This window comes from Taeniopygia guttata, chromosome 2, assembly GCF_048771995.1.
Source record: "Taeniopygia guttata chromosome 2, bTaeGut7.mat, whole genome shotgun sequence".
NCBI classification, from domain to species: Eukaryota; Metazoa; Chordata; class Aves; order Passeriformes; family Estrildidae; genus Taeniopygia; species Taeniopygia guttata.
Genome location: NC_133026.1, coordinates 55,719,877 through 55,747,137, shown reverse-complemented (window position 1 = coordinate 55,747,137; position 27,261 = coordinate 55,719,877). Strand labels below are relative to the sequence as shown.

Sequence of the window (27,261 nt, the reverse complement as noted above, 5' to 3'; positions counted from 1 at the left end):
TGTCCTTGATGAAATGGTGAAGTCATATCCACGAAATAAAATTCAGGCCTGGGCAAAATTAAAGTTTCTCTTCTCTAGGTATATTACTGTGTCTGTATATGCCACTATGTAAATTATTTGTTCTTGCTTACTTGAAGTTGAGGCATATTTTTCGTCAGAAATATGGGAAGTTTGTTGGAAAAAAAAAATAATGATGATGTCTTGATGATAGATTTGAGGCATTTTTCATTTTCAGTGGGGAGGCAGCTTTTTGTGTTTTTTTTTTTTTCTTGGTTTTTTTTTATGTGGGGGTGTTGCGGTGTGGTTTTTTTGGGTTTTTTTTGGGGGGGGTCGAGGCTTTTGGTGGTGGTGGGGTTTTTTTGGGATTTTTTTTTTTTTTTTTTGGTCATGGGCTATATCTACTAGATTGCAAAAAACATCATCCTCCCACCAGTCAGCTGATTGCCAGGTCTAGTATTTTAGTTTTCTCACTGAATGCTACCCAGCTTAAAAGCGTCCAGGTGGGAATAGTTTGGATAGTCAGAGGTTGTTTTTTTTTTAATGCAAAAATAAAAAATTAGATTATCCGGAGCTCCAAAAGCACAGGGTGGTTTTCAAGCAAGGGGTTAAAACTACTTTTCACAACTCACAAAATTTCAGATGCAGACGGTGTATTTTTGTGGGAGGGGCTTCCCGAAAGGGAATCCTCAATACCAATTGGCTGCTCTCTATCAGCCGCAGCTGAGCTCAGGCTGCTGCTGAAGTGCAGTATTGATCTGAAGGGTAAATGTGTAGGGAGCCTCAGAGAGCGATTCAAACGCGTTCTGAGAAGGGAACCGACCTCTTCCAGTAAGAAAGTGGTTTCTACCTGCCTTTGCTGCCCGCGACATGGTTTGTGAATGAGGGGGAGCGCCAGAAAGGGCAGTTTGCTGCTACAGCGATTGAGCGAGCGAGGCGCTGCCGCTGTGGGCGCTGCTGCCGGGCTGCCTGGTGCTGCTGCAGCTCCATACAGCAGGTAAGGCGGCTTTTCCTGGGAAGGGAGACAGCCCGGGATGGCCCCGCGGTGGCCGGGGCCGTGGTGTGGGGCCCCCGGAGCCGGGCACCGAGGGCCGGGCGCTGCCTCGGCCGCAGGAGCAGCGGCGGGGCCCCGCGAGGAGCCCGACCGTGCGGGTTTAGCCGCCTCCATCCCCCGCTCATCCCGGTGTGGAACCGCAAAACTTCAATAAGTTCCGAACAAAGTGTGCGAGTCCGCAGTGCCTAAAGGGAGAGGGACGGTGCAGGGGGAGGAAGGAGCTGTGCCTTCCCCTGCCCGCTCTGCAGGTGTCCAGCCCCCCTGCAGCCGGGCAGTGGCTCCGGGAGACGCGGGTACCTGGGTGCCACGGAGGTGTGGGCGCAGCCACCTCGGCTCTGCTGGCTGCCGAGATCGGGGCTGACAGAAGGGAAAATGCAGAGTTCCAAACTGGGCTCTCAGTTAAAAGGGAAAATAGCTAAGAGAGGGTGTGAAACTCGTGGGACTGGAAATGTATTTGCCGGGTTTTAAGCTCCTTTTTTAAAAAAAATTTGAGTGCTCAGTACTCTGTGTATGTGTGAATACAGGAAGGGGGGGAATTTCTGCCGCACTGACGTTTGAAGTAATAAGGTTCAATTAAAGAAAAGAAGGTAAGGAATGTGAATTCGACTTGTAACAACTTTGAAAACACCTCAGCAACCTCCCCCGTTAAATCAAATAAACAAAAAAAGGCACTGCAGAAAAAATTTAATGGGGAGAAATCAAATTTAGCCCTGACACAAGGTTTTCAAATGTGAGCCATGATTTGTCCTTACAATGTTTCAAACTGATCTTCTACGAATTTGTCATGTGATGAACAGTATGATGTGCATAATCTTTGTACAAACGTTTTAATAGTGGGTTTTGCTCTGAATTACAAATCATGCTGCAAGTGTGCCTATGACAGCAATGTGTGAACGTACTTACCTTGAGTATTTAATGTAATTTTTGATGTTAATGGCTATGTGGCTCTGGTATTTCAATTCTTAATATTTAATCTAGGGTAAGGAGGAAACATCTTTCTTCCCTTTAAAATAGTAATTTCATAGCATGCTATGGTGTGGTGATGATGATGGACTTTGTGTAAATGTCTGTGTTTATTGAGTGATGGTTAACTGGGTTTTTTCCTGTATCTGCAAATATCTATACAGAGCTAAATAGGATGCTGGATAGCATCAATGAGTGGTTGAGTTCCTGGTATTTCTTTCTCTATTTTCAAATTCAAATATAAATAACAAAACCCGAACAATTCAAGAATACTAAGTAGGTCTTATTATAATGCACCTTTTGCTGTGTCAGTGATTGCATTTCAGATTCAAAGTAAATCAATATTAAAATATTTCCATGAAACCATGCTTTTATGAAATTAGCAAATTTGTCAGGACATCTTTATTTCAGTCTTCTGAACATGTTAAACCTTTCATTGGTCACAGCGTGTTTTCCAGAGGTCTCAAGGCTTCTTACAAAATATTTTCTCAGATCTGAAAGCTGATGGCTACATTGTAGAAGTAATAAGCAGTTAATTGCTAAACTGATTTGAGTGCTCTGGAACATACCAGCATGCAGACCAAAGTCTTCCAATACAACTAATCAAACTAGTTACCTAATGCTTTTTCTCTTCAAGCCAGGTCTTATAAGCTCTCAGAGATAAGCATTATACCCTTGATAGCTCAGCTACCTCAGGTGGCATAAAAGTAGCAGGATGGCTCTTGTGACAGTGTTGGAAACAAAAAGTTTTAATAAAAGGCAAAATAAAAACGCTCTTTACAGAGAAAAACTGAACCAGGGCAAGAGGTTCTTGCTCCTGCTAAAACACTTCACACAAGCGATTACTTCTTTTGTTCTCCTCTTTTTCTAGTGAATCGCTTAGGTTCTCCTCTTTTTCTAGTGAATCGCTTAGGTGGGCTTTTAGGCTTCGCCAATTGACTATCCTTAGGTTTGAGGTGTAGTCCTGAAGTGTCTTTTAAACAAATTGAGGAGAGAAACTTTGGGCTTTTTCCTTTTTAAGGGGATAAAGAGTAACTTGTTTACTCCATCAACAGGGAGCACATTCCTACCTGATCTTGCTCTTTTCAGAGACTGAGGCCCCTGTGGGAGACCACAGGGGGAACAGATTCTCCTCTGGGGAAGTAATAAACAAAATACCTTGTTCTGAAAAGACTGTTTCATAAGCAAGTTTATTTTGTCACTCTTGCATCTATCCCATAGATGACATTCATCCTCAAGTTTGCTTTATTTCAATTAATTTGTGCCCTCCCTGTCGCCCTCCCTTCCACCTGTTCTGAATGTCAAGTCTATGGTATTTGTTTATATACAATGCTGGAAGGATCTCCCACAATTTCTGTTCATAATACATAGAATTCCCTCAAAGTGTTTGATACTTTGTAATTTTTTCTTCCAAATATATAAGAAGAAATAATATTTCTGCTGCAATGACATGCAATAGAAAGTAGTTAACAGAATAACAAATATAAAGGCTACAGTTGTCTCGCTATATGCAGTTTGTCATTTTGCACCAATCAGTTGGAGTTTTGTTCTTCTGAAGAAAAACGTGACTTGTAATCAGTATTTAGATGGAAAGCAAATGTTTATTTTGATTTCTTTCAACCTTAAATAACCCATTGGTTTAATAGTAGTGATTGAGATGACTAAGAAATTTTATAGGTTAGCAAATTCCTAAATTACTTTTCCTTAAGTGAGTTTTAGACTAGCAGCTTTTTCAGTTTCAAATTATTTTAAATACTTTTGTATAAGAGAATGTTTTAGAAATAATTGATACCTGTGTCATAGGAAAATGTCATGATGCTTTTTGTCTTTGTCTGGATGCTCCTACCACTGTATCTTAGTTTGGTTATAAAGATTTCATAAAAGGTTGCAAAGTTGTGCTTAAATAAGTATTTAAACGGTTCTCACAGAATTAGAGAAGGAAGTAACTTACATGTAACTCTGCAAAGCATCATTATCAAATTTTTCAAATATTCTTCTAGTCACCCACAGCTGAGGTCAATTGCCTTTAATATGTTCAGAGAATCTGCTAATCCCATATTAACTTTCCTAAACTATTCTGACGTGGCCATGCAGTGTGAAGTCTTACAATAAAACAGAGCAGATACAGTCATGGTGGAACATTGTGCTGTCTTCATGTAGTGAAGCACAGAGAAGCTCAGGGGTGGACACACAGCCTGGTGCTGGCCATAGGAGCCAGCCACTGAAACACATGGAAACATCTCATTGGTGGGGAGCAGGGCTCTCCTTACCATGTGTCCTGCTGTAAAACTGGTAAAACACGCATAATTTCCTGTGTGATGACCGAGTCTTAAATGATAACAAGAAAGATTATTTGGAGCACAGTTTTCTCATTAGGCATGACATCGTAAATATCAACTTTCTTGAGAAAGTTGATTTTCCCACCTAAGGGAATTTCTGCATGTATATTTCTCCACAACAGTGCCTTCCCAGAAGGATCTCATACTTTTTGCTCTGCAATGTATTGCTTTTACTAATCCTTATGCTTTTAAAGATTATATGAGAGTGCATGTGCTCATTACATGTCTTTTCCTTATTTTCTAGCTATAATAAAATAGTCTGAAACAATGAAGAAAAATAATATATTACAAGTTTGGATATATTGATTTTAAAAGCTTTATTTTTGTCATAAATTCTTCTTCTGGTTCCAACAGCATATACCAGTTTTAATTTAAAAATATTAAAAGTTTACTAAAACTTTTGCCTCTGTTGTTTATACTTCATTACCAGACATTATTTATTATTATTTATACTCATATTATTATTTAATAGTGTATTATACTGAGTACTGCATCAAATAATTTTGTGATGACAACTGGCATTATGATTAAATTACAGCAGTTGTCCCATTCACAGTCATAAGGCTTTGAAAAATGATTGTACATATGTATTGCTGTTGAGCATTTCTCCTTCTTTTAAGAATGCCAAACTCTTTTCAGAATATTTTTCTTAGTATCGACAAACAGTGATATGTGTTTGTGTGCGTATGTACTGAACTATATGCATGTCCAGAAAAGGGCAAAAAAAGCTTGTGCTTGGTCTGCAGCACTAGTTTTATGAGAAGCAGCTGAGGGAGCAGAGGTTGTTTAGCCTGGAGAAAAGGAGTCTCAGGGAAGAGCTCATCGCTCTCTACAACTGCCCGAAAGGAGGCTGTAGCCAGGTGGGGTTGGCCTCTTCTCCCAGTTGACAAGTGGCAGGACAGAGGAAACAGCCTCTAGCTGCACCAGAGGAGAGTTAGATTGGATATTAGGGGAAGTTTCTTCACTGTGGGCATGGTCAGACATTGAGACAGGCTGCCTAAGGAAGTGGTGGAATGGTCATCCCTGGATGAGTTCAAAAGGCATGTGAATGTGTCACATTCTGACATGGTTTGGTAGTGAGCATGGCAGAACCATGTCAGTGGTTGGAGTCGATGATTTTAGACCTCTCTTCCAACTTTTACAATTCCATTATAAACTATAAATTCAAAGTTAAATACAAGCAAATTTATGACGGTTCTGCCAGAGTTATTCAACATTTCTTGAAAGGCTAGAAAGGAAACAGTTCAATTTTAGTGTGAATTGTTTTAAACAATAATTTTTTGTCCCAGTCTTATTTCCACATTGTCATTAATTTCTGAGAGCTTATATATTTGAACCTGTATATTAAAGACTCCTAATAAAAAAAAAAAAAAAAAAAAGAACCACAGGAGAGAAATGCAGACCAAAAAAGAATTAAAGCTGATGCCGTAGTATCTTTGATTTTTCTTAATTTAACCATGGTTTTCTATTCATGTGTTTAGAGAAGAAACTCTAATACCTCTGCATTTGTCTGCTCCCCTTCAAATCATATGTATTTGCCCACAGCATCAGTATCTTTATTGGTTTCCAGGTTATTCATTTGCAAAGCTCTTTGAGGTATCTTGAATGTGAAAATTGTTATGAAGCCAAGTAATGTTCTGCTCTTAAGTGACTCATAAAAATGCCTCCACTTAAAGCATTTTATGTATACATCAGTTTGGGTGTGTTTATACGTAGCCTTTAAATTAAATAATTTTATAAGACATTTTAAAATGTGAACATGATTTGAGTTTGTAGAGCACATTGAGTTGAAGGTATCTCAAGGAATGAATTATGGTTCAGGGTGGCAACAAATAGACAAATACTAATAAGAAGGTATGCTATCTGAAGTGTTATGATCTATAACTGCGTTATGAAAAACATCATATGATCTTTGCTTTTTCTTAGGTACTTGGCTGTTCACTAAAGGAACTGGAAAATGTCTGTTATAAGAGATGGAACCTCTTTTCAACTCTAAATGTTTTTAGAAAAATCTTAGATGTGGAGGAAGGTCTGCTGTGGTACATTGGTTTCTCTCAGTTCACTCCTACTGGCCTGCATTTAGGAGCTGCATGATGCTTTTAAGTGGATGTGTCATAGTAGTAGAAATAAAGTTGGGGTATGTTTTCACATATGTGTTATTTTGTATTGTGATACTATCAGATTTCACAGAGTAGATGTGACACTGTGCTTACCTCTCAAAGGAAAAATTAGGGTAAAAGGGTACAGATTCTGTCATCCCCCGTTAATACAATTTGCTGCTCAGAGACCTATATTTCAGAAAAATAGTGACGTATGTCTCTTTTTAGGATGCCACTTAAGAGTCTGCCTAATGCTAAGAGGTAATTCCCTTATATGTCAGTATGGTTCTAAGAAGCTGTCTGGTAAAGAAAATACTCTTTTTCCCTGAGATGTAGTACAAAATATTAATCACCTCTCATCACTGAAAAGCTTAACTTTGCTATTGAATAAGACAGGGCTAAGACATACTATTTTGGCATCTTTGTTTTGAAAGAACTTCTTTCCTAATTTCATTGTTCTTTATTGGTTTATTTTGGCTGATTTGTTTTCTTCTATTCAGTAAAACCAATTGTGAGATACTCTGAAATTGCTACTTTGCTAAACTCCAGAAAGGGATTGCATTTCCTTGACAGATCAAGTGAACCTGTCATAGCTTGTTATAACTACCTCCTTTTTGAAATCTTGTAGCAAATATTTTGCTTATTTTTTTTTCCTTTGTGTTTATACTCTGCTTTGTCTCAGCACATACATTCTTAATACCTACTATAAAATTTAGTTATAAACTGAATTTTGAGATGTCTTGGCCACTGCTTCGGTGTAGACACTCCTGTCCTTTAATTCCCACTGTCAGTTACCAAATGAGATTTTTTTTCCCCAAACATCTGTCCTCTAGTAGCAGAGTCAGAGGTGGTAGACTGTGCAATGCCTGCACTCACAGAAGCAGTCTCTTTTTTCTGTTCTGTTCTGTACATTACGTCTTTCTTATAAACCACTGAAAACTTGGACAACAACATGAAAAAACAGGATTTTTGTGGAATTAGAGATTAATCTTGAAAATTACTTCAGCCACAAGTAAACAATTAAAAATAATGGGTCTCATGGGTAATGCATTAATAATTTGGTGGATTGAACTGCATAAAAAAACTAATGAAGGTAGATAGGGAAATAATACCAAGGTAGAAGAAGAGAAATAAAACCTATCTAAAGTTAAATAAAAGCTCTTTGCTTCAACGTTCCTGTCATTGATGAAAATAGCCCTAGTTCTGGTCCATGTCAGAGAAATAAAGCTGTATGGTTCATTGAAAAGACAGCTCAATGAACAAGCATGACAGTCTTGATTCATCAAAACCTTTCATGTTGTATTCCAGTAGTAATTATTTATTCCTGTGGAAATTTGCTTTGAAAATAGATTTTTGGCCAGGTTGATTCTCTAGCTTCTTTAGGAGCACAGAGCAGAAATAAATCTGGCTTAACCTTGGCTGGAAACTCCCTCAATCACAAAGTCCTTTGGCCAGGCAGAGGATCATGGCCTCCATGTTCCTGCCCTGCTTATTGCATACTTGCTGGCAGGGCTTCTTTTAGGAGCTGCTGTTAAAATGGTTTAGGGAAGCCCTGAAACAGAAATCAGTGCTCTCTAATATATTTATCAATGATGTAAACAGTGAAATCAAGTGTGCCATTAACAAGTTTGCAGATGGCCCCAAGCTGAGTGACCCTGAAGAACAGGATGCCATCCAGGCAAGCTCAAGAGGTGGACCCATGAGAACCTCACGTGGTTCAACAAATCCAAGTGCAAGGTGCTGCACCAGGGTTCAGGCAATCCCAAACATGAGTACAGACTAGGAGCTGAAGTCATTGAAACCAGCCCTCTGAGAAGGACTTGGGCTGTATGTAAGTGAAAAGCTCGAGGACTATTTGTTTTTGCAGCCCAGAAAGCCAAATGCGTGTGGGCTGCATCAAAAAGAAGTGTGGCCAGCAGGCTGAGGGAGGTGATTGTCCCTCTCTACTCTGCTCTTGTGAGACCACATTTTGAAGTACTGTGTCCAGCTCTGGAGTCCTCAGCAGAGAAAACATGTAAACCTGCTGGAGTGGGCCCAGAGGAGGATCACTAAGATGATCAGAGGGCTGGAGCATCTCTCCTACGCAGGCAGGCTGAGTTTTGGGGTTGCTCAGCCTGGAGAAGAGAAGGCTCTATGTAGACTTGTGGCTTTTCAGTACTTAAAGGGGGCTTATAAAAAGAGGGACAGTGAATGGGCAGGTATTGATAGGGAAAGGGTGAATGTTTTTAAACTAAAAGAAGAGAGATTTAAATTATATGTTAGGAAGAAATTCTCTACCTTTGAGAGTAGTGTGACACTGTCACAGGTTGTCCAGAGAGGCTGTGCGTGCCCTATCCTTCAAAGTGCTTGAGGCCAGGTTGGATGGGGCTTTGAGAAATCTGATCTAGTGGGTGACATCCCTGCCCATTACAGGGTTTTGCATCTAGATACTCTTTAATGTCCCTTGCTATCTTAATCGCTCCACATTTCTATGAAATATTGGTATGCAGTCTCTATTTCTTCTTGTAGCATAGTATCTTGGTGATAGGAGCAAAGACTAATTCTATTTATAAACAAATGTTAGTATTAAAAAAAAATAAAAACAATAAAACCCCAAAATGTTGCTAACATTGGATTCCAAAAGCTCATCCATATAAGTCAGGAGACAAGAATGAACTTTTCAGGACAATGCAACTATTATTTCTACTCAAAAGAAAATTAATTAAGTGTCAGTGTCATTTGTTTGGCTATGACAGAGAGAGAGAGATGATCAAAGAATAGGTTGCAGATTTTTTTGTCCTTTATTCATAATGCTTGCCATAAGCAGTTGTGTTGATTTCTATATATTCTTCCCTAATTATTTGTTGCCCTTTTACGCTGAGAGAAGGCATTTTCATTTTTATTCAATTACTGGGTCAAATAGAAATCAAGAACTCATCAGTGACCCGCATACAATCCTAACAATTGAAGGGTACAAGTCTTCTACCTATAAAAGTTGATATGCTCTTTATATTTTTGAGACAGTCAGAGATACCATCAGGGAGGTTCCAGAAATACAAGTGTAAGTCAGTCTTCAAAATTAGAGGAGGGTCTGATACAGCAGCTTACTTAAGCATCTAACATTCTTCAAAGGCTGTGTGTGGTTCATGGGGATTTCGTTATTATGCACAGGAAAGGTGTTTCACTGGATTTTTTTTTCCCAGAGCTGTAGAGTAGGCATGTAGAGTGAACTGAGTTGTTTAAACATGAATATGAACATCCTTCTTGAATCTGTGACTGGAGGAAAAAATTGCATACTGTTATACTTGGCTCTTGTCAGCAAAAGCAATATGCCCCAGTGAATTTCAGTCCATCAGGGGAAAGTGTGAGAAGGTCTTGAGGAAGTATGCAGGTAATGAGTATATCATTTGAGACTATCAAAAGAAGAGTATGTCCCAACAAAGAATTTAACTAAACAACAGTAATATATAGTAATTTATTCTGATAAATCTTTAGAAATGTAAACAAAATTATTCTATGTGGATGCCCTAAAATTCACAAAAAGTGCTACAACACACGGTCCCTTAAAACACCTTTCATATTCTCAGAACTACTGTTTAACAGAGTTATATAACAAATGGTCACAGATATTTTTAAATTTTTCAGGGTAAAAATGAAGAATGTGGAAGCTAATTATCCATCCTTCCTAGAAGGAAATAGAAGTGTTTTCAAGTGATTGCCAGTTTATCACTATTTATTAAGTTTTTTGGCATCTGCTCCTCCCAAGTTATCCATGCAGTACTCGGAAAAGATCTTTTCTTCCCAACTGTGAAGCCCATTCCTACCTTTTTCAGGCAAAAGTGGTTTGATAATGTATAGTGATTTGATTAAAATATTCATTCACTTCCTTCCCATATTGCAAATAATTGCTATAAGATTATAGCTATGAAAATGAAACAATTTTTTTTTTGTAAAGAGATATATAATTCGTGATTTAAACTTGATTTTAGGAGTATTAATTCCTTCTCCTTTTATGGTTCAGCAGTCTCAGAGGATGTCCATATTTCCTTGTTGTGTCCATAACTAAATAAAGCTGCCAGGATGCCATAAGAAAAGGAGGGTCATGGGAATCCTTGAAAGATTTGTCTTAACCGGTTTTGAAGCTCAGTCCTGTTATCAAAACTGAACACTGAAGAACTGGTATTAACACCTGGATATGTGTCTATGCAAAATCCAGAGTTCCTAAATTAGCAATTAGTTGGCTTAATTCTGAATCTCTTTTCTGAAGGACAATGTTAATTTGTCATGTAATGCTGATTCAGAACAACTGGAAGTGCATTAATTTTCTACACTCCCAAAGTCTTTACTCCTTGCATTATGAAAGTTTGTGAAGAACAAAAAAAAAATCAAATTAGTGATTTATTTTCTTTCCTCTTTTAAAAAACTAAAATCAAGACACATAAGAATACCTTTCTGTATTTGCACAAACAAGTGTTTTAATGGAGCATTTAAAAAATATTCAGGTCTAAATCTTGGGTTTTGTCTTCATTGCTACCTATCCTTTAAAAACACACTTAGAATCTTAGTTGTACTTGGGCTGTATGCTCTAATAAAATAAAAGACCTTGGAGCATTAACAAATCTCTCAGCTTTTAAATAGACTGTGACCTATTCATTTACAGGGCTCCTTCAGTAAAGCAGTAGCTCACTTAGGTTAATGATGGATCATGGTGTGATTCGATTTGCAGACTGCAGACTTGCCTATTATCCCTTAATGTTTGTATGGGTCATGTTATCACATCCAAATAATGATTCATGCCACCTCTTGTTCCTGAAGATATCACAGTGATTACAGGAAAGCTCAGTGTGCTAGTACACAAAGCTTTTAGGGTTCTGTTGGATGCTGTTGAATTATTATTTTTGGCTAGAGCATGATAAAGCAGGGAAGTCTCAGGCTTCTCTGTGACACCTTCCTCTTGTGATTCAATTGGCCATCTGGCTGAGCAGACGGGCTGGACATTTGCAGAAATCAGATCTGTCTCTCCCTGTCTTTTGCTTCTTTCTTTTTCCTTCATTTAGGTGAGGAAAGTTAGCTGGCCCTGACCTGCTGTGACAGATTATTTACAAGTCAAGTGCCTTATGACTTTGCCCACTCTACCCCCTCACAGCTTGAGTCTCTAACATGAAAATGGAGCAATTTCCAACAGGAAGAAAACATCAATACTATTCCTCCTGTAGTTTCTCACAGGGGAGACTCAGGCTGGTAGCCACACTGAGAAGGGAATAAAAGGATATGTTTTCTAGTTGTGAATATACTGTGAGAATCAACATAATTTCTTCTCCCAGTGTTGCCACATTGTCATTTACACTGAAGAATTGTTATCACTTAGGCATAGCAATTCAAAACAGTCTAAGTGATAGGATGAGAAGACATTTTGGCTGTGATTGTAAATGTTTGTACAGTGCTCTTACGGTTTATTTTTACTTCTCATTTTTGGGGATGATCTGGGCTTTCTCACCTGACCACTGTGTTTATGCTGAATGACCATCAGGCTGCTCACTGGTCCAGCTGCTGACAAACACTAAATCTTGATAAATGCTTCCAGTAAAACTGCCATAAACCTCACTAGCTCTAAACTCCTAGACATAAGCCACTCCTAGTTAATATATAGCACAGCTAAAACATGAATAGGTAGAGGAATAATTGCCTTATTTTTTTAATACAAAGATATAAGACCTATGGAAATTAAGAGATGAACTTTGTTTTTACCAGCTGCACATGCAACCTAGATACAGAAGAAATTGCCATAAGAAATACTGCTGTTCTTCAAATAAATTAATTTTATTATAGCTGTATTTAAAGATTATCCAACAGCTTCTGTCAATAAGGAAATATAATAGTTTCACTCATTCAACATTCTTCTAAGGAAAGCCACTGACACTGAAAAAACTCTAACTTGAAAGTACCTGTTAACATTGTTTCTACCACTTTCTCTGCTTCTACACTTTGGCAAATAGGCACATTCAACAACGTCAAGTAGTGATGAGATGCTTAAAAATATGTGCTTTTTTAATGCATTCAGCTTGTTCTCATCTACCCATAAGAACATTTCCTAAAGAGTTTGGATACTATAGAGGGAGTTTCTTGTTCAAATCAGGCATTGGAAATAGAATTGTGATTGAAATAATATTGCTGTGTTGACCAGTTTGGCATGGAAGGATAGGAACTTAAAATATTTCATATATTTGGCCCTCATTATATAACATTTTTATTTTGCTTTAGAAGTATTATACAAGGACCTCCCAGAAATACTTCCAAGGATCTCAAAACTGTAAGCAGATTTCAAACCTAAATTAGGTTTCCCAGCTGCTTAGTGGTATATACTCACATTCAAATAGTGAAAAATGGCTTTTGAAATGTGTACTACATTAAAACTCTGAGAAGTTCTATGTATTTTAATTTTCTGAGTGTTGCAGCAAATTTCAGACTTGAAAGTCTCTTGTGATAGCTGCCTGAAGCATTTATAGAAAGAGATTTTCTTCCTTTTCCCTCCCCTTGCATCCACAGTATAATGATTTTTGAGGATCAATATTGTATTCCTGCATTTGGAAGCTTAAACTCATACAATTTTATTTCTGCCCAATGTTTTCCTACTTAGGCACGTTGGGCTTATTGAAATTTGAAAGATATTCAAACTCACCATTTCCAAAGACCAAAATCCAAGGTCATTCTCTCTCCTTCACAGATCCCATTTCCAGTGATAAATTTATAAAAAAATCCTGGTGTTTTAGTCATATCTATGAAATATATAGACTTAGTTTATAATCTGAATGCAATGACCAATCCTTCAAGCTCAATGGACTAATAACAGGAACATGTGTGCTTTTTGCAAGCAAGGCTAAAATTTTCACTCAAACCATAATCATAGTTATAATAATTAATAATTTTTATTTAATTTACAGCAGAGTGATTTTTGCAATGAAACATAAAGACACTTCAAGATTTTGAAGTTTGCATTAATGCATTAATTGTAGATTAAGATGGCTGCCAGGTATAATGCAAAAAACATAGGAACTTTATCTTCAGTATCTAAATATAATGTGGCATATCTGTATCACTGTATCCTTATTTTCTTTACATTGAAAACAGCACAATGAAAACATCCTGAACCAAACTCCTGGATCTATTGTCATTTTTCATATAGATGAGCGGAATCCATCCCTGAAAAGAAGGAATTGTAAATGTCCACTATGAAATATCTACCTAGGAATTTGTGAACTTATTTTAAATGTGAAAATATGTACATGCTGAAACCATTATTTATTTTTTTCTTTTGTCATTGAGATGATAGAATTAGGGTTCTTGTTTTAATTACTTGATATTTTAAGTGGGAAATTAAGATCCTTGGAGAATTTAGGACCATAATATCCTTCTGTTGCATTCTAACTCTCAGGTAGGAGGTAAGTGCTCAGATTTTTTTGAGGGTTTGAGTTAAAATATTATATAGAGACTGAACTCTAATGAGAAGCAATGCAAAGCAAGAAATTATACTTTTTATGTCAAGGGCAAAGTGGAAAGCTTTGCTTTGGAATATGTCTAATATCTCTTGCCTGTGTCTTACCTAAATACCCACAGAAATATAGACTTACCCCTGTCAGGGGAAGCTCATTAAATCCTACTCTTAGACAGAACACCTGACAGGAAAAGAATATTCCTCTCAAAGCTTCTCCTGGAATTTTCTTTATGTCATGAGATTTCTCCTTGATGAAGAATAGACTTTTCAAACCTTTTGTGGACTTAATTTAAGATTATAACATTACACTTTCTTGTCCAATTAATTTAAAATTACATGGGAAATGTTATGTCTGCCTCAGATATAATGTAACAGTTTCAAGAAAAACTTGCTCTCATGGTATATTGGTAAAAGGAATGAATAAGAGAGAAAAAAATGACCTTATTTTAGTAACAATAGTGCTTCTCTGATGACCCGTATCATTGTATGATTTAAATTCAATTTACTCATTTATTTATGTAATACGTATAGTCAGCACTAATCCTGTAGGTAATGTAAATTAGTTTTTCTGGATCAGCTTATTTTTGATACTAGGCATCTAATCCTGGTGCCCTGTACTTCTGTACTGTATGTGACAATTTCTTATTTTGAACATTTTCCTCCCCTGTTAAAGTCACACAGTTGTAACAATAGGTGTTAGCATAATGAGATTCTTATTAAAAAGAAAAAAGAAATTAAAGCAGTGGAATCATAAAATCATGGTGGTTTCAAAATTATCAATACTAAGTAAATGTACAGAAGTGATGGTTCAGCTTTCACATGTGGGGAAGTGAAAAGAGAATTACTTTGTAAATTCTTGAGAATGGGTCAGTTTTTTCAGGTTTGGGATGAGCTATAGAAGCCCTGGTGAAAACTTTCCTGAGAGAAATTATTTTCTATTGAGAATTTGATTCGTAGCTGAAGAAATAATTTTGGAAACAGAGTTTGCTTTCCTGGAGAAAAAAAATTGAAGGAAATAAATAAATAGTTGAAACAAAATATTCTACAGACAAAGACAAAAATCAGAAAGCATTTCATTCAGAAATACTGCATGACATTGTAGCTGTTGCCTCATACTCCTGACTAAAAAGCAAAAATGCTATTTCTATTTCCTTCCATGTAATGCTTCAAGGCCTTCTTAGTCTTATTCACTAAGGAGAGTGTTGATCTGTGGAACAGGATGGAGAATACAGGGAGTAGGACCAGTATCATTAAAAAAAAGAGCAAGATTGTAAATCTGAACTATCTCTCTCATATAAGATCAACAAAATATTCCTACTGGGCAATTTTTGCTGAAATTATATTTTGTATTTTGGCCCCTCTTTTATCTAAAAAGGAAATATGTTTATTTTGAACATTCTTTAACTCTCTTATTTAATACTACCCTAGTTCACACTTTTTTGCATAAGATTTAAAACCCCAAAGTATATTTTATCTGTTGCTTGTGAGCTTAATAATGTGGAAAGTTGTGTTTATCCATCTTCTTTATGGAGGTTTCCACCTCTAGTCTATTCAGCACTCACTTTATTCTATTGCTTCTTCACTCCAGATCAAGTCTTGGAGGAGTACAAATGACACCACAGACTAAATTGTAGAAATTTAGGTGCTTGGAAGAATTATTAGGCCCTAGCTGTTGTCTGCCAACCTAAATAATTATTTTAACATTAAGGCTTGACCCTCTTCTACACTTAGTAAAAAGACTGCACACTGTTTTGTCATTCTTGTAACAGCTAAGGCAGATTATTTTTCATCTTTACTTGAGGGTATTTATCAGATAGATAGCTTAATGTTGGTACCTTATGATTTCTTGACAGCTGGCCATAAAACCTGATAAATGCTCCTGCCAACAAAACAACACGTGTGTTCCAAAAAAAGTTTGTGATTTTTAATACGGTAGATTATTTGATTGATGTGCAGTATGCATTCTAATTACAAAAAAAAAAAAAAAGGAAGAGGAAATTTGTCACTTCCCCATTCATTATTCCTTCATTAGACTACAACTAATCAGAATTTATGATTGGCTAAAATAACCCCAGATTTAATTTACTGCACTGCCATTACAGACAGATAAAAAGAAATCATGAATTATATCTTGATTCCAAGACAGCACAAAATTACAAGAAAATAGGATGAACCTTGAAATATTGTAAACATGACTCTGTCTGCAATCTCTCAGATTAGTAATTTATTTCAGCAAATGAAATGCTTCTCTTGTGAAATGACAGAGTACATTTCTTTCAATATGCAATATTTTTAATTTTCTGAGTACCAGAGTAGATCAATACTGCACGTGAGACCAATGCATTTATTTTGGTTTTGGCTTGTGTAACAGCGTTTTGCATATTTTACTTAACATCAAAATATGTCAAATGGGCCAAATGAGTGGTGATAATACAGCTCTGACATTGTTACAGCTTCATTGTGGAGCTGAAATGTAGAACGGAAACTTTCATTTAGATGTGTTTTTTTCCCTAAATCAGCTTTATTCTACCAGTCTGGGTTTGCTGTGGTGTCTGTTATGTGCTTCCACTACCTGCATTGCCGGTCTCTGTTTTAATGTGTGTATATTAGGGGAAGAAAGTAGGGCAAATATAGAGTAAATTTTCCTTATTACGTTCTCATTTGTGCTCATTTTCTTGCATGGTGACATCAAAGTTACTTGTATCTCTATGAAACAGTCATGTGCATATGACTGTATATTTGTTATATTTGTTTTCGTATGGGAATCTACTGACTATGCGGGCAAACACATCAGGTGCCTGTGGTACAAGGTGTGGAAAATTCTGATTAGTCAAAGCTAATTCTTTTTCTGAAGTACTGTTGTTGTTTTGTGTGCCCAGTAGAGGAAAAGAGAGATACGAAGAAAGATGTCAAAAAAGAATTTAGCACGATGGTTAGCAGTTAAGGAATACTTCTGGCCTGTAAGAAAATAAAGTTTAAATCCCTGTTTGCTTTGACTTTAACTCAGGTCTTATTTTAAGTAACTTCACCTCCATATTTTACAGCCTGAGTCTCTCCAAGGAAGTTATTTGAATTTTTATAAAAACTAAAATATCATTGATAGGGACAGGAATTGTAAATTACTCAGTAGCACAGGGGCAGAATACTTACCCACTCCTTCAGAGGCAGGTTGGGTCTCTGTTCTTAATTGATCCAAGCAGAGGCTTCAAACCTTGGTCTCCCTAACTCTCAGATAAGTTGCCTTCTGCAATATTATTTGGTCTAAAATTTAGCTTTAGGCTTTTTATAGATGATTCAATATTGTCTGTGAGGAGTGCTCCCACTTGAAATCTGAAGAAGTGTATAAATACAAAAGATTCATGCTACTTCTTTCAACTATTTTTTTGGTATTCTTGTCTAATGATTATGTTTTGGCTGGATTTATTTTCTCTTCAATTAGCATAGATCCAAAATGCTTCAAAAATAAAGGCAGACAGTGAGAAACCATACGATGAAAATTCGTAATTCTGAATTTCACAGAATTACAATTCACAGTGCAAAAGCTCTCAAGGTCCTGACTACAATAAAATGGAGTAATTGAAAATGCTTTTATTCTTGTAATACAGCTGCACACAAAAACAGCTGTTGTGACTCACTGTGGGCTCAGCAACAAGCCACAGGGTCATTTTTATTTCCTCTGATTCTATGTCTTGTAATTAAGTAGGTGCAGTGCGTAAGATTGAGTCATATACAGTCAACCATTGGTTCTTACGACTTTAAATAGCACATAAAAATGATCAGTTCACTAGGCTGTCATTGACAAGGAATTACTGAAAATGGCAGAAGACTGCGAACTTGTTTCTTCAGTAAGATTCTTCTTTTCCTGCCTTTCGAGGCAGAGCTTGTCCGTGATGTGCAGGGCATCTTTTCTGTGTATGTGTGCACAAGTGAGATCTCAGCGTCCTGCTAGTCCTGCTGCTGATGTTCTTATTATCCCTTTTATTATCTTTTTTTTTCTTCTAAGCTTTTGATTATTTTTTTATTTTGTTTTTTCCTTCTCTTGCCTATTTCTTCCATTAATATCTACCTCTCTGGTTTTTCTGTATTTTCCCTTGTCTCATAGGAAAGAGGTAATGTCGTTCAGTAATGCTGCTGTATTTGATTTGAGGAACCTTCTGCTTCATGCCAAGAAAGCTGGGTCACATCTGCAGCAAACAATAGTTCTCAAATGCATCAGATAGAGGGAAAGAAGCCTGAGGCTTCATGTAGCATAAAAAGAGCTGGAATATTTCTGTAGTGAACTTCATTTGCATCATGCTTGTACCTTAGTAGACATCTTCCATTTGATTGCATATATATTTTTACTTCTGTACTTTGTATCGATGCACAATTGCACCAAGGAGCTGAGGATGTGAAGACACATCCAATCTCTATAAATATTTGTCTGTAAAGACAAGAAAATATGTAAATAATTAATGGACATTATGATGGACATCTATATTATGGACTGATCTGTGAGAAAATTATTTAAAGGAACAAGCTGTAAACTCTTATATATAGGTAATCAATACAGCTGTATTTCTGCAAAAGTTCTGATAGCATTTTATTGTGCAAAGCTGAATCCTAATTCTGATGATTATGAAAGCATTATGTATTAGAATGTCTCCTTTATTACACAAGAAATATTTTCCTAAAGAATTTTTTCATTATTGAGGCACTTTAATAATTGGGCAACTAGCAAAGAAGAAATGGGACAGCTTATCTAGGCTAAGCCTATACTCCTACGCTTTTGTAAAGGTGCAAAATTATTTTTATTATTTTCATTTACTTCATGCACCTTCTGTTTGACCTTGGCAAGACTTGCAATGAGGACCTTTACAATATGATTTCAAGAAAAATGGAAGTATTTGAAATTTATGCGTGGATTCATACATCTCAGCAATCTTTAAAAATACCCGGTGTTTTATTTTTTGAAGAATTTAGCTTATTTCTGTAAAATATATAAGCTCTGGTTTTATCCTGCTTGTTGGAAACTTTTGAATGCTTTCCTGGTGCTGCTGTGTCTCTTGAAAAACTAAAACAATAGCTTTGCAAGTGATGCCATCTGCCTGCATCCTTTGAAATATGTTAACTGAAAACAAGTAGCCTTGGAAAAGGATTAACTCTTCCAGTGCTGACCAAGGCTGCAGCTGAACCCTTAATACTGTAGAAACCTTGGCTGTAGCTGGAGCTGCAGAGCCACCCAGGAACTTCTCTGTTGTGCCCCGAGACTGTGGCAGAGGAGGTGGACTCCAAGGAGGTCTGTGGCCTTCTCAGACAAGAAAATCTGTACCAAATAGTGCATAGCTAACAAATGGTTTCAGTAGGTTAACTGTTTCATCGTTTCTTAGTTTAGGGAGGATTTGCTCAGGTGAACAGTTGAATGCTGTTTCCATATTGCCAAACAGGATGGGACAAGAAAGTGCTAAATAGGGAAGGTGGAAGAGAATATAGTTTTAAACACTTGACTGTGTGAATGGAGGCTGCACAGAAGTTAGTTGACGAGTTTAAAATTGCTAATTGAGTGTTCCAGAAGATACTTTAATTAAATTTTTTCTCCAAGGGAAACTATCCTTACTTTATTTTTCCACAAATCTTTTTTCTGTGTCTTTTTCATCATACAGAGTACATTAATGCTTTGACCTGTACAATATTTTGTTTGCTTATATGGCTGACAACTATGGAGTCCCCATGACACCAAAAAAAAACCAAACTAATTGGTCAGCTGCCACTTAACATTTCTTCCTTTACACTGGCTTCTTCTAAAAATGCTGCTTCTTAGCCTGAGGCATAATCCTGAGACATGCACACAGTTAGGGATGATAAAGCTGCAGGATAGAGTAATCAAGCCAAATAGATGTAATGACAAAGAAAATAGGTCTCCTGTGTTCTTTATGTGGCATGATTTTTGTTAAAAATCTTATTTACACACTGCAGGAGGTAAGTAAAGGGTAAAACAATGCAGACATGGTGTCATGGGCATGGATGTGTACAGATATTGCATACACACTGCGTTGTAGAAAGCTAAAAGCATAGAAAAGCACAACATTTCCAACAAGATCAAATTATCTATGTCCTAGGGATTACATACTATATATCTATATTTTGTAAATCTTATTCCTCCTGAAAAGTGGCACAGCTGGCAGCATCCTAAATCAGGGGCTGTCACAGTGTGCAGGTGAGAGTCTGTGGAACCTTAGAGTTCTGGGAGGAGACGTATCTTGGAGGACTTTTTCATATTAATTAACAGAATAATACCCTAAATAGATCAGATATGTTTATTTTTTCAAGCAGATGTGTCTATTTTATCATTTATTATTAAAATATATGTGATTCAGAAAATACAGATTTATTGTTTCAAGATGCCTTGTTTCTGACTCTTTCCCTGGATTTTTCTTCTCTTGATGAATTGAAAGAACATTGTTTTTATCCTCTGAGAACCAACCAGTATGCTGTTACAAGTATTCTTTCAGTAGTGAATGTCTTCCACTAGCACTAATGAGACCTGACTTAGTGACTTCCTGCAAGTTTTGAGAATTTTCTGATACCTTTTCGTATGTATAAGTACAATATTTGCTTCCATCTTTCCATGCTTACTCATGAGCTTACTTCTCCCTAAATTCACTTTCCCCATGTCTACAGGTTTCTGTTTCTATTTTCCGTTCAGTTTGTTCATTGCATGTTGGATTTAATCAAATCATCTTAGCTCCAAAAAATCATTATCCCATATTTCTGTAAAGGAATTAATTTAAGACGACCTTCCTTACTCCCTCCTACTTGACTTACTCATGTTATATGTAGAGTTATCCTCTTTGGAACAGAGTAAGGCTTTCATAGGTCATTAAAGCTGTGTTGCTGTGAAAACAGCTTTCTCTAGGAGGCTTTTTATTAGCAGTAGGCAAACTGAAATACTATCTTTGGTACCTGTTTCATATTTGGTATAATATTCTTCTGTCTATAAAGGGCCAAGTACTGTGAAAAAGAGAGGTAGCAGTGAAACAGAGGGAGAGTGTGGCATGTAGGGAATAACAAGGAGGGTTACTTCTGCAAGCATAATATTTCAGTTAGCAAATACAGTACCACAGCTATCCTCAAAACAGTGTTTGCCTCTGTGTTCCTTGGAGCTTTATACCTAAAAGGGCAGCAGCAGAATAAAGACAGAGACAATAATGAACCAACAGTGAAAGTGCTACTTCTATAAAAGTTCCTGTTCCCTCAGCTCATGTGGGTGTGCAACTCTGTCTGCGCTGATAAAATAGAAAAAGGAGAACATTTTCATTATTTTATTGTCCTTTGGAGTCTTAAATTTGTTTCCAAGCTGTCCTAATGGTTAAATTGCCTTGCTGGGGTATTTATAGCTGCAATGTTGACTATTTGAATTTTAATTCTCAGTTATTAAGGAGCTTGTTATAGGGAGGACTGAGATGCATTTTACTCCTTTGAACATAACCTCTGCAAAGAGGAGGAACCTCTACACTCGCTCAGTGCATTTGTGCAGTACGGTTTCTCATAAAAAAAGACCAGTTCTGTCAAGAAAAAAAAACAGTAAACCAGTTAAAATAAAAACATTTTAATGCAATTTACCACACGACTATTAAGAATTCATTCAATTTCTGCTTTTGAAAATTATCAGGTCAGAAATTAAAGATGCATAAAAGATAGTGGTAGCTGCTGTTAATCTACAGACTATCAGTATATTAGATAAAATAATTTTCTTACAGTGTAATTACCTACTACACATCTCTACAAGCAGATGACTTTTTTTGCATGGATTTATATGTCCTTGAATGTCTTTCTCATGCATTTCTGAGTGCTTAAAATGAAGTCAATTTGCAGTTTAAATATTCAGTTGTTTTTCAAGCTCTGTGTTGATATGGGCTTAGTCTGTTATTAAGCATTTCAGAATTTAGGATTTATGGATTGCCAAATTGAAGTAATAGAACTGGTACTCAATTTGCCATAGAACTGTGATGGACTTTATACTGTTACTCAGGAAGAGAGGAAGTAAAATAGATCTGTCACTGCACTGGGCAGATAAATGTAACCACTGCTCTGTGGTATTACAGAATCAGAAAAAAAATATTTATCTCTAAAAGTCTTTCCTAGCATTACATGTTATTTCTAACTTCATTACATCACATTACCCGAATTTCAGTTACCTTGAAATAAGTGCTGCTAAATGGCCACTGAAGCTTAGCTCTATTAATGGTCACAGTTTTGAAAGCTTTTGCATGGCTGAAAATACAACTTTAGATTCTCTACTTGTTTCCATCAGTTTTTCAATAATATTACCTTATGGTTTTAGGCAAGTAAGTTTTTGAGTTTTGGCAGAGCAAATGACAGCAATACCAGTTTAAAGTTTTACTTTGCATATAACTGGTTAAAAAAGCAAAAATAAAAATCTTCATCAGGCAAGAAGGGCTGTGTTTTACTGTGCTAGCAATTCCCAGCATAAGAAGTCATCTTTGTTATTATGATGCGTCATCCACTAGAACTACACTAAAGTCCATAATCCACAAAGCAGAGAAGAGGACGTATAAAGTGATTTTTAGCTCAGTTTAAACCTGTCTTCTCTACAGAGATAATAAAGGTGAAATACTATGTCTACATATACTTTCATTAAGATCTTAAAATACCTGCAAGCCCTTGTCTCAGTTACACCTCTCGCTTCCCTTGGTTCTCCTTAGAAAGGTGCTCAAGAAACTACAAAACTGTCTAAAACAGTTAGCATACTGTTTTTCATACAGGAACACATCTGTAGAGACTGATACCCATTGCTAAAGTGCAAAGGAATTTCCAATGGCAGGTAGTATATTGTATGTTCATTTATCAACTCTAGTCTGCTGGGATTTGGTTTAGTAAATGTGTAACTTTGGAATCAGCTGCTACTGGAAACTGCTACTGGTTTTACAAAACAACTCTGAACCACACTTTTTTTATGTGTGATTTGTGATATGCAAACTCTGGAAACTCACTGGATATAAATGCTCCTTATTCAGTGGTGTTTTCAGTTTCTTGTATTTCCCCTATAGACCTATTCTGTAGAAATTTAGCTCACCTTTTTCTTCATATTAAGCAATCTTTTTCCTGCTTTCCCAAAGACCTCTTATCAGTTCCTGAACTACATATAGCAACACTTTCTAATTTTTGATATGATATGTATTGTTCAAGATGTACTCGTATATATTTATGTGTAAGCGAGGGACCAAGTGACATGGAGACCTCAGAGAAAGAGAAGCTAAGGAGGGTTTATCCATTAGTGAATAAGAAAATGAGCAAAGAAAGCAGAACAAATTGTTTCGCAACTGAAGAAATTATTAGAGACGGTTTGGGGGCAGCTGCACTGAGTTTTCACTGTCACAGATTCTTGGTTGTAGCTGTCCTAGTTTCAAGCAGTATGAAGTGTCTGAATTTATAGCTGGTGTGAAATTATGCTCTGGTATCAGAAAACAGAAATACTGAGATGAGATCATTCCTAACTGCTTCAAAATCTAGAGCTAGGTGTTTAGGTATCTAATTTTAGGCAGTATGATTTGAAACTGGACCTATTATTTGTATATGTTTTGAAGACCAGCTGACAATTTATCTCACCACTTTAAATCTCCTATATTTTAGACAGTTTCATACTGCTAGAAGGTATGATATTTGAAAGGCACATTACTGTGTAGCAAAGCATTCATTCTTACTTCCATGAAAGATGCAATAAATTTGATGGAAGTAAACAGATTTGAAATGTAATAGACTGACAGTTCACTAGTTATATCTGAAATATCTGACCATGAGCAGTCTAAATTTCAAACTAGTTTTTCAGTGTCAGAGAATGTATTTGGATTTTAGTTGAAGGGCAACGAAATGGTTCCATTTCCTGCTCAGATCAAACTGTATTATTTTCTGGGATGATAAGGACCAGAATAAAATTCAGCATTAAATTAATTTTAAGATAAACAGGAATAAAACCAGTGATTGTTATTGACTAATAATGAAAAAATTTAATTATTGTCTATTCAACTACAGCATTCAAGACTAGAATGCATCAAAATGGGTGTTTTCAGTTTTAATAAATATACCAACACTGAGGCCACAAGAGCATGAATGAACTTGAAGCATTTTGGGAAACAGGAGAACTTGCAGCTCACAAAGATGGGTCATATTGCAAAGGTTTGAAGAATTATTGATAGATACTAGTTTCAATGAAATACTTTTATAGTAAAGATAAATGTTTTATAAATTATTTATAATTTTGTGAAAATTAGAACTTTCCAAAACCACACATATTTTGAAATTGTTTCAAGAAAGAGGTCAGCTGGACAGGTGTTTTTATGCTTTTGTTGTTTTTTAAAAATTCAGCATTTTGCACAGCTGTGACTATACAATTAATACATGGCACCTTTGACAGCTGGGATTTTGTGTGTTTAGGACTTTTGTTATAAGGGCTAGTGATATCAAATTTTGAAGTGGACTTTTCAGTAGCCTTTGAACAAGTGAAGCATTTACACAGGTGACCAGGTTGCTCAAATAAATTACCTCCCTTGCTGATTTGGTCTAGCAGAAAAGCCTTGTTAGCTGTCCTAAGTTCTTGCACTTAAATTGCTTTATAATGAAGTGATTGAGGAGAAGTGTGTACACCTCAACAGTGAACTGGACCAAAGATTTTTATGTAACTCCACAAAAAATTGCAGAGTTGAGGTTGAGGTAATACTGCAAACAAAGCTCTTTAGAAGAGCTTTATGTACTGACTCTCTAATTGCATATATAAATATTGGCTTAAAAGGAGTCATCTTATTAAGAAAAAGCAATGACATTTAAGAAGAATCCTATAAATGTCAAGGCAAAGGCAGTCTTGAGGAAGCATTAATATCCTCTTAATTGTTGCAGTCACAAATCAAATTATCCGAATGGAAAATAATTAAAATAAGATGATTGGTTTCATGGATGTTTGAAGTGTGAATAGTATCAGCACTTTTGGCAGAGTGGAAGAATTGAGAAGATCTTTTCATCAGACAAACACAGTGGCATGGCCAAAATCCTTTCCTTCTGTGCTTACAGAGTTCTTTCTTTCTTATGTACATAACAAAATCTTTCTTTTGGCATAAAATGCTTGCAATAAGATTATATAGCTGGTCAGAAAATGCTGGTATGGCTTGCTTTTTAATTTTTTATTTTTTCCCAAAAAAACCAGGATATATTTCAACAGCGATTTTCTCAGGAGCCACTGTCAGCTGTAGCACAACCTGCAAGTATTACAGTACAGGCTGTGTGTGGATGTCTGTGAGAATAGAGTCATATGTAGGAACCAAAATGTTCACCTCTGATACACAAATTGCAGGCTGAAGTCTCAGTTCCAGTTGGCAGAACAAGGATTTTAATTTGCATTGAAGTCTTGAAATAGAAGACTTGCGAGGGAGAAATGCAAACATCATAGACACAGAGAGCATTTCTTTACAAGAGGTGGTATTTAAGTATTTTTAAAAGATGGAAGAGCATAAAATATTAAACAAGGCATTTACTTCCAAGCTCTGTGGTCACAGACCTTACAGTGTATAAAATAATCAAATTAAATCCTCTAGATAAATAAAGCAGACATTCACCTGTGTCTTCTGTGGCCCAGGTCACTGCTCTAACCACTGTGCCCTTAGCTATACAAGCTCGAGGCAACACCTTTGCTGACAGGAAACTGTGTTGAATTTTCAGGAGAAAGCAGCATGACTAGAACATTCTGCCTGTTGTTTGGGTTGAGCAGTGGGAGGAAACAAATGGCAGCTGCACACGCTTAGACATAGCTGTAGGTCTTCTGTGGTTCTAAAGCAAAATATTTTGAATAAAAGTTCTTTGGATCTGATGATTATTTTAATCCTTCCTCACTAGTGTTCTCAAAACCATTTTCTATTTAATTCTGATATTATTTTTAAATACTACAATTCATATGGAACATCCTGCATTTTGGTCAGTTGTACTCAATCGTTTCAATTTATCTTCTCCTCCCTGTATTAAAAAAAAAAAAAGGAAACAAAAACCAGTTAAAATTGTTTTTGTCTGATTTTAGTCATCAGTGGGTTGCAGATCTGTGCCAAATCTCATTGAATTTGATGAGGTGACCTGCTTAAAGGTGACATTATGGATAAAACAGAAGAAAACCTAGACAGGTATTTAAGTAAGTATATTAACACACTTGAAATATCCAAATTTTAAATTAAAAAAACCCAGCTTTATAATTCGTAAGAAAATATAGCCCAAAAATAAGTTTTGAACATGATTACTCTATGTACAATCTTACTCACTCAGTGGACCTTGTTTAATTACTGCATTAATAATAACGCTACACTTGGCTTTAATTTTTTGCTCTTGTGCATTTTGGGGCAGTCAGTAATTCTAGATCTGTATTAGCTGCCTAGCATACTTGTGAGAATAAAATAACCTATTGAGTACTTTTAGAAAAAACAGTGTTTGACATTTGGTCGATCTTTTTGAATCTGGAAGATTGAGGCAGTTTTTTTACTTTTGCTATTTATTGCTAGTAGTCTTTGATGGGTACATAAATCAGGTGACACTATTTCAGCCTCCTAATTAGGGAACTGATGTTATTTAGGGGGAAAGATTGTGAAAAAAAAATCAGTAAATTCTTTATTTTGCATGTGTATGCACACATTATTCACATCTTTGATGGGAACTACTGTCAGTGCTCATGCATTTCATGTAGAATTATTGTAAATAAGATTACAGAGAAAGGAAAACAAATTATGTCCTGTTGTGTTTGTCAAGTTTTTAAAGCAGGAATTTTCCATCTGATTTTCCTTTATGGAAGAAAAAAAATCTCAAAATTTATTACTAGAAAATCTTACATCTCTCTCAGGGACCCCCTGGTCACAAATTCGTAAATGGGTGGGATGATATTATTGTGAAAAAACACTAGATGCTTGCCATGTTCTTACACTCTTCTCCCAGGCACATTTTGTTGATTGCTGGAAGAGACAGTGCACTGATATAGATAGATATTTTATTTCGACCTAACTATGTTATCCAAAGCGACAGTTTCCACTAGTTCCTAGTCCTCTATAAAGAAACTGCTGACATAAATTATTCCAACAGTCTATCCTCTGTACACACATCAGCATGTCAGTGGCCTTCTCCAAAACTTTTCATGCTTGGGTATTTTCATGAAATTGATTTAGAAATTCCTCATGAATGAGATATGCTATAAAATCACAAGAACTGGGAAATTAGATTAATCTTTTGGAATAAAGTATGAATAAAGTTAAAACTGATCTAAAAAGTAAAATTTATCTTCATACAAAACCAAATTCAAACAAAAAATATAAATAT

At 36.2% G+C, this 27,261-nt stretch overlaps 1 protein-coding gene across 10 annotated transcripts in view; it reads left to right on the top strand.

The window, feature by feature from the left end:
• CDH12 (cadherin 12) overlaps nt 1–27,261 on the top strand; it is a 638,254-nt gene that overhangs the window by 106,229 nt on the left and 504,764 nt on the right. For 6 of the 10 annotated variants that reach the window (XM_041714221.2, XM_072924056.1, XM_002199048.7 and 3 more), the window contains exon 1: nt 510–994. The exons of 1 other annotated variant lie outside the window; for it this stretch is intronic. The gene's annotated coding sequence lies outside the window, so the exon portion shown is untranslated. Of the gene's footprint in view, nt 1–505; nt 995–27,261 lie in introns of those variants that run through there. 3 more of the 10 variants (XM_072924061.1, XM_072924060.1, XM_072924062.1) reach the window with 2 other exon arrangements.